Consider the following 7,955-nt stretch of genomic DNA (forward strand, 5'->3'; position numbering starts at 1 on the left):
TCAAGGTCTTGGTTCTGCCCTCCGAATCATCAAAACTCGAGAAGGGATCTCCAACAAGCGAACGGAGGCAAACATATCTAGAAAAGATAATCAATTCGTGTTCCCCAGCTGAGCGGGCCTTGTACTCAAGGATCTGATGCGCGTTGTCACCCATTTCTTGGCTAAGGAGTTGCACACACATAAGCAAAGTCTGTCAAAGTTACCCCTGTATCGTGTTGATACCAAGTTTGTATCACCTTCACGACCGTCTGTTTGTCAGTCTATCAGTATGAGTCTGTGTGAGTCAATGTCGTAACAGGTCACATGTCTCCAATTTATCAAATCACAGATCTACAAGAAACAAGACTCAATATTAAGCTTCACAACTCTCACAACTTCTATCTCCCCTCACGCGTGACATTACATGCTAATTGCTCACATGCTTACGTGCTTATATGCTTGCATGCTACGTGATTATCTATGCGACAACGAATTTGTGTGGTCACTAACCATGCAGATAATTTTGAGAAGCAAAACGCACTCCGACTGAGTACTGGGTTCTTCCCAACGAAGGCCGACCCATCAAGTCCAAGGGCTTTAACCCCGTCGATTACATGGCATACGCTACCTCCCAACGAGCAGTAACTCATATCCTCGGTGAGTCCTGAGAAGTTTTTAACTCCCCAGCGAGTGACGATTTTCAAATGGAAGTCACACAGGTCTTTCAAAAGATCCTCGCAACATCGTTCATGATCCTGACGCAGCGCTCTCCCTAAATGGTTTTCCAGAGAGGCTTGCTTAGATGATTTATCCCTAGGGAGTTCGTTTAGGACCTCCTGCAAGTTGGAGTTTGTTACTCCCTTGCTAAACCTATCAATGTCAACCTGGTTGGAAGTCATTACCGGGCAATATCTAGAAATAAGAATGATATTTCAAGCTATTTCCTACAATCGATCATTCGGCCATCGATGGCTAGCGAGCCTCACAACGCAACTCCAACATGGCTGGTGAGCCTCAAAACGCACCCTCAAAATGGCTGGCGAGCCTCAAAATGCACCTTTACCATGGCTGGCGTGCCTCAAACGCACCCTCAACATGGCTGGCGAGCCTCAAAGCGTGCCTTCAACATGGCTGGCGAGCCTCAAAATGTACCTTCAACCCGGCCGGCGAGCCTCATCATATTTGAAACACAGCTGGGGAGACTTTGCGCGCAAACAAGAAACAATTCAAGGACATATCTCGCTGATGCCTCAAGTATCACTCCTTCTTATGGCTAGCGAGCCTTTATACATAGTCTAATGGACTTTAAACGACCCGAATCGGAAGTCGACAGACTCTAAACTATTTTCGACGGAAGGTCCTTGACTCGAATCCTTGAGTCGCCTCGACGTCGCCCTTCCCGACGACAGGTCCTTGTCTCAAACCCTTTCTAGTCGCCTTGACGTCGCAATGGTCTTCAGGTTGTAATCTTCGATTGACCTAGAGGCTATACTTTGACTTTTGCCCCGACCAAGCCTAATTCAAAGTGGGGGCTCTGTAGATACCCAGTATCTCTACCTTCCAAAAACCACCCGATGATGATCAGACTATAAAGTGTTTTTGATATGCGTGCGTGGATTGGCTATATATGAGATGGTTTAATGCATTCCTCGGATATGAAAAATAATTTCAAAATTGGTTTTCTAACTTCATTTGCATTAATTCAACACTATTTAGAGTTAAAACCGTCTTCGGACCCAAAACCGACTCAGAAACCCGCAATCCGAGTCAACCTGAATCAACCCGAGTCTCGAATGTCAAAAGTAATGCTATGAATGGCTTTATCACATCGTTTGCATTAAAATGATACTAATTGGAGTCAAAACCGATATCGGGCCAAAAACCGACACAAAATTCAAATCCCGACTCAAAACGGATCAAACCCAAGTGAAGCACAAAATGCCTACCCCAAATAACACCTAAAAGTCATCTTATTAGATGCCCATATTGTTACACGACACCTTATTTGAATACCACAAATCAAACCAACCAAACAATAGATAAGGGAAAGGCCACGTCCAAATTGAAAAGGACAAGGCACCCCATTGAGGCACTAGGTGGCTCGCGCCTCAATGGGCTATCTCCTTAGCCTCCAAGCAAACTCAACCGACCTACCACCCCACATTTATCTATAAATACCTACCTTCACAGACCATAATCTTCACGTGAATGTCCGCCCCCTCACATCTCCCTTAAACTTCTAGACTCGACTTCTCAAGTCAAAACAATTGACACGTGTTTTCGACCTACCGATCGTAAACACAAGCCTTACACATTTTTTTGGTACCATCACTGTGCATATGACCAACCCATTCGACTAACTCAACATTAATCAATATGTTTTTCAACAACATATTTTCAACCTGTTTTCAAAACAAAATCCTTTTTTTAAGGCACTCTTTTAAACTTCTTTGATCGCTGGTAGTCGCATACGAGAAAACCATCTCTAAAGTGGTCTACCTCACAAACATAAATACACGTAAGTTTGAGGGTGTAAAAAACTCACTTATTTCATGTCTTTACTGTTTTTATGACTTTATAAACATGAACAATGCATAACACAATTCAAATATAGGTTAGACGAGCCAAAACCGAGTTTTGGCCTGAGACAGAACCTTTTTGCCATGCAAAGAGACTGGCGCCTCATATGGCTTATCAGGTCAGACTAAAACGTGTTTGAGTTCATCTTCCTTGAACTCTTTCATTTATTTTCTTTCTTTCCTTTTACGGTTTTAACCATTTCAAATCATTTTTATGACAAACTTTTTGACCATTACAAAAATCATCCTTGGTTCCTTTTACCATGACGGCTTATTCCGTGACTCGATGATATTATTGGTTAATTACAAATTAATGGGTATTTTAACACCCTTTTATTTTATTTACCATTTTTCTCATTTATTTTTACTTGAAAACATATTAGTCATAATTCATAGTCATCCTTGGTTCCTTATACCATGTCGGTTTAATCCGAGTAATATGACAAACTTGACTAATTACAAAATAAATAAACTTAACATAATTTGTTCAAATCAAACATTTTCCTTTCACTTTTATTTCATTTTATTTTCATCTTTCTCTTAGCCATATTACATGTCACCCTTGGTTAAAATAAATATCATGTCGAATTAATTCGAGTACGGTGATAAAATGGTCAAGCACACATATTTTACATTTTTATTTGTAAACTATGCTTTTCAAACTTCCAAATCCGACAACGAATATTACTAACATAATAGTAATTATTCTGAGTCATGCAAATCATACTTACAAATCATTTAAATACAAATACAGTTTTAAACAACCTTTTTAACAACCAGGAGGCATCTCTTGGCTCGCCGCATGGCTCGCGCCCCAAGAGTCTGCCTATTTTCACCTTTGAAAACCTGGACAAGCCTTGTTTCCTCACCAATAGGCTCGCGCCCTAATGAGGCAGCGTGGCACTTTTCTGTCTCATTTTGGTAATTGTCTAGGACGATCCCGATTACGGTGAACCCGAAAACATGACGGATCAGATTGACAAGTGTATGTTTTTACACTTTATCAATCGACACCCTTTTTCAAATAATGGATCGTGTTAAGCACCATAATCTGAACTTAGTAAATGGATGTTTAATTTCCGTTTTCATATGCAAATCAATCTAAATCCAACTCGACATCAATAACTTGATATTTGGATACACAAACCGACTTATCAAATCTTCACATATTAGGTTAAGACTTTTGGATGCGCATTCATACATTTAAACCAATTTGTCAACTCTTGCACTTAAACAACCACAATCGATCAGTAAAGTCGCTAACGCGGGCGAGATTGGGTGTCCAATTAATGGGCTTCCCAATACGTACCCTCACCCCTTACTCAGAAGCTTTGGATAGTGGATGGCGTTATCCAGGGTGTACGAGAGTCATTCTAGCGATAGGATCCTAAAGGGGGAGGAGTCTTTATCTTTAGTACCTATGGCAACCACCGCTTTTTGCCTTGATTGACCTAGGTATGAAATTGATACGAACGGGTTCCAAGCATCCCACAAATGCTTGGTGGCGACTCCGAACATCTCTGCATCGTTTCGAGACCTTGAACGAGATGAAACCGACAGATCTAAAACGATCCGGTCGAAAGCATTTTTACGCCACCGACCGTGGCTTTAAAAATACCGCTGTGTATCCACAGATTGGCTTGGCGTGCAGGTGTCTCATGTCCATAGACCAACATATGGCCTATGTCCACAAAACTATCCCTCTCATTTAATCCGAATTAGGCGGGATGAATCTCGAAATTATTTGGAGCTAGGGTACCAAAATTGATTGGTGAAGAGGAGTCATCCGATTTTGGTACATTGTGATCTCTTAAAGACGCCATTTGGGGGGTTGGAATTGGTGTATTGATTGGTGTTTGTGGTGGTGTATTTGAGGGAAGTTCAAAATTATGCAAGGGATTTTCTATAAAAGGATCAATTTTGTCGTTTATTTGCTCTTGAGTGGTGGTTTCAAGGTGCGATTGGGTGGATATGGTTGCTTGGTTCAAAGGTGCTTGAGTAGAGTCTCTGATGTGACCATAATTAGAGCATATTTAGTCCCCAAATTAGTCTTGTTCCCATGATTTTTAGTGCATATTTGGGACATTTATTGTCTTTAGTTCTTTGTTTTGCATATTCTTTGAGGTTTTGTGTCCTTGGTAGGAAAGGAGTGCAAACCTTGCATTTTCATGGCAAAATGAGGCTAAATTGATTGAATTCAATGACCAAGCATCAAGGAAAGACAAGATTAGAAGGCCTTTGTACATACTATAGTAGATGGGCAATGATGAGAAAAGATCCTTGCATCCCCGAGGAAATCCTCAAGGATTTTATGAAGAAAAAGGAAGAAAAGAAAAGGAATGAAACTGCCTGACAATCCGTGCGGATTGCCCTGAAGACGCCCATCCCTCACCACAATCCGAGCGTCTTCCTCAGCAAGACGCCCGGGAAAAACCTCCAGAAGACGCCCGTCTTCCCCCTCTGGACGCCGTCCCTCACCACAATCCGAGCGTCTTCCTCAGCAAGACGCCCGGGAAAAACCTCCAGAAGACGCCCGTCTTCCCCCTCTGGACGCCCGTCCAGGAATGCCCAAATCCGCCCGTCCCGTGCTAAAGACGACCGGATTCCCAGACAGTTCCATTTCGTCTTTTATAAGCTTCAAGAAAGGATGCACATCTTCTTCTAAGACCGGTGAAAAAGAGACCGGAGTCTCCCTAGAGACCGGCGATTCCTCAAGGACTTAATCGTCATTTAAGCCCTTAGTAAACCCTAATTTATGTACCTAATCCCCACTATAAATACCCCATTAGTCTCATTAGAAGAGCATGTTCTTCTTAGCAATCTTTAGTGTAGTTAATATCAATAAAATCTCTCTTTAATTTTGTAATCAGCATTTAATCAAGTTTTAATACAAGTTTTATTTCCTTAATCTCTCTCTTGTTCATCCTTTATTTTGGGTAATTGAAGATTATTTGGGTTATTATTGGGAGATTGACAACCTTCCAATCAAGCATCAAGTACTTATTTTATTCTTTGCTTTATTATTGGAATCATTAGTAGGTATAATTCTCTTAATCCCTTTTTTAATTATTGTTAATTACTTTCATTTATTCATCATGTTTCACTTTATTGGTATGATTGACAACCTTGCTAGCATGTTCAACATGATAATGAGTGAGTAGTTTCCTTAGCTAGAGTTAATGAGTAATTATGGGAAACCAACATGGGCAATGATTCATGCTTAAATTAATATGCTTTCATAGTTTATTTGCTTGCTTGTTGTGATCTCAACTTATGCACATGTTATGTTTGATGAAATGCGAGCCTATGAATCCTTGCATTTTTTACCCATCACCTATCTTTTCAATGAGACTTGTAAGACATAAACCAACTCGAGTCTCATTAGACCATGCATATTGTTGAGTAGGGAAGATTAAGTCGACTTGTAGGTGTTGTACAATCTAATCGATTCGGCTCCGGGACCCAAACTTTCCTAGGATTGTAAGATATAAACCAACTCGATCCATCACAACAATAATTGCTTGCTTATAACTTGAGAATATGTTTGTATGATCAATTTCCATGAATCCCCTATGACCCCATGACACCCTAGTGCATTTTATCAATTGTTTACATCCCTTTTAATCCATCTTGCTTGTTTACTTTCATTGCTATTTAGTTTAGTTATCTTCTACTTTAAACCCCAATTGTGACACCCTTAGACACCGCTAGTTGCAATAGAAATCTCGTCTCAATTCCCGTCCCTTGGGATCCGACCTTTACTTGCCTCTTTACTAATTGTAGAGTTGTTTGTGAAGTTATAAATTGTATTTTGGTCTAGGTGCTCCTAACGACAAGTACTGAAAACTAAACCCCCACGAGGGATCACGACCAAAAATGGCGCCGTTGCCGGGGATGGTGTTAACTTGATTTAGATTTTCTTGTATTGTTATTAGTTGTGTCTTTCTTTGCCTTGGGGAAGTAAAACTTCTCAAGGTTTGTTCTAATTATTTTCAAGTATTTTGATATTTTGCATGTCTAGAAGATCATAAGGTAACTTGTTACCCTTTGATCACGAAATTAAAAGGACTTTGACGACCAATAGAAGACTTGCTAAGAGAACTTTGAGAGGTATTGGTGAGGTTGTAGATATTCAACCAAATACTAGTGAGTTCATCAACCCTTTTGCAAGAGAAGATGAGGAGAACCCAACACAAAATCCAACACAAAATCAACCCACAATGCCTAAGTTTTCATCACATTCCGTACCCACCGAGGAGAACCTACCCAATGGTACTCCCACACCACAACACTTAACCGGAAATTTTATTGCTAAATCCGCATTTATCCAATTAGTCGAAAGAAGCCAATTTGGGGGGATGCCTAGTGAAGACCCTCATTCTCATATGGACACTTTTTGTGACTATTGTGATGCGATTTCTCAAACCGGTGTAACTCAAGACCAAATTCGATGGGTCTTATTTCCTTTTTCTCTAATTAGCCCCGCGAAACAATGGTTGAAAGGCCTTGATAAGGCTACTCTCGGAATTGATTCTTGGAAAAAGTTGGCTCTAGCTTTCTACAAAAAGTTCTATCCACCAGAGAAGACTAACATGCTAAGAGCTCAAATTACGGGCTTTAAGCAAAGAGATGAAGAATCTTTGTATGAAGCTTGGGAGCGATTCAAGGGAATTTGTCGCTCATATCCTCATCATGGACTTAGCGAGTGGTTATTGGTACAACAATTTTGGAACGGTCTTTCTGAAGATTCAAGGAACATTCTCAACATGGGATCAAATGGAATGTTCACCGAAGTTGATGACAATCAAACTTGGAACAAAATTGAGGAAATGGCGGTCCATAACTCACAATATAGTAGACCTCACAAGGCTACTAGAGGAGCAAAGCATGAAGTGGACTTCATTACTCAATTGGGTGCTCAACTTAGTGCTCACATTGATACCATCAATTTGAAGTTTGAAAAAGCTATGGCTAGACTTGAAGAAGCCTCAAAATCACCAAAGCATCATGTTAATGCCATGACGGCATCTTCATCAATCCCAAGTGGGATATGTGAGAATTGTGGAACTTTGGGACATGACCAAAGTGAATGTAGGGGAACAAATGAACAAGTGAATGCTTTCCAAACATACAAGAGTGGTATCCCTTACTCAAACTATTACAATGAAAACACCAAATTCCATCCAAATCTCTCATAAAAAAGCCAAAATGTTCAAAACCCTCAACCAACATACACCCCACCTCCCATGAGAAACCAAAATCAAAGACCCTTTTACAACCAAAACCAAGGCTACCAAAATCAAATTCCATACAATCAACAAAATGACCAAGGTTTTGATGCTCAAAAAGCGGTCCTCCAAATGCAAAAGAATCAACAAGAGTTTTTCACTCAAATGC

General features: G+C 40.4%; 1 non-coding gene across 1 annotated transcript; it reads right to left on the bottom strand.

Annotated features, from left to right (window-relative positions):
- Positions 1-7,150: 7,150 nt before the first annotated feature.
- Positions 7,151-7,257, bottom strand: LOC141634584 (small nucleolar RNA R71). The gene has a single exon (XR_012539311.1). It is a non-coding gene; the product is annotated as a small nucleolar RNA R71 (small nucleolar RNA).
- Between the last annotated feature and the right edge of the window lie 698 nt (positions 7,258-7,955).

The sequence above is a fragment of the Silene latifolia genome, chromosome Y, assembly GCF_048544455.1.
Source record: "Silene latifolia isolate original U9 population chromosome Y, ASM4854445v1, whole genome shotgun sequence".
In the NCBI taxonomy this organism is placed as follows: Eukaryota; Viridiplantae; Streptophyta; class Magnoliopsida; order Caryophyllales; family Caryophyllaceae; genus Silene; species Silene latifolia.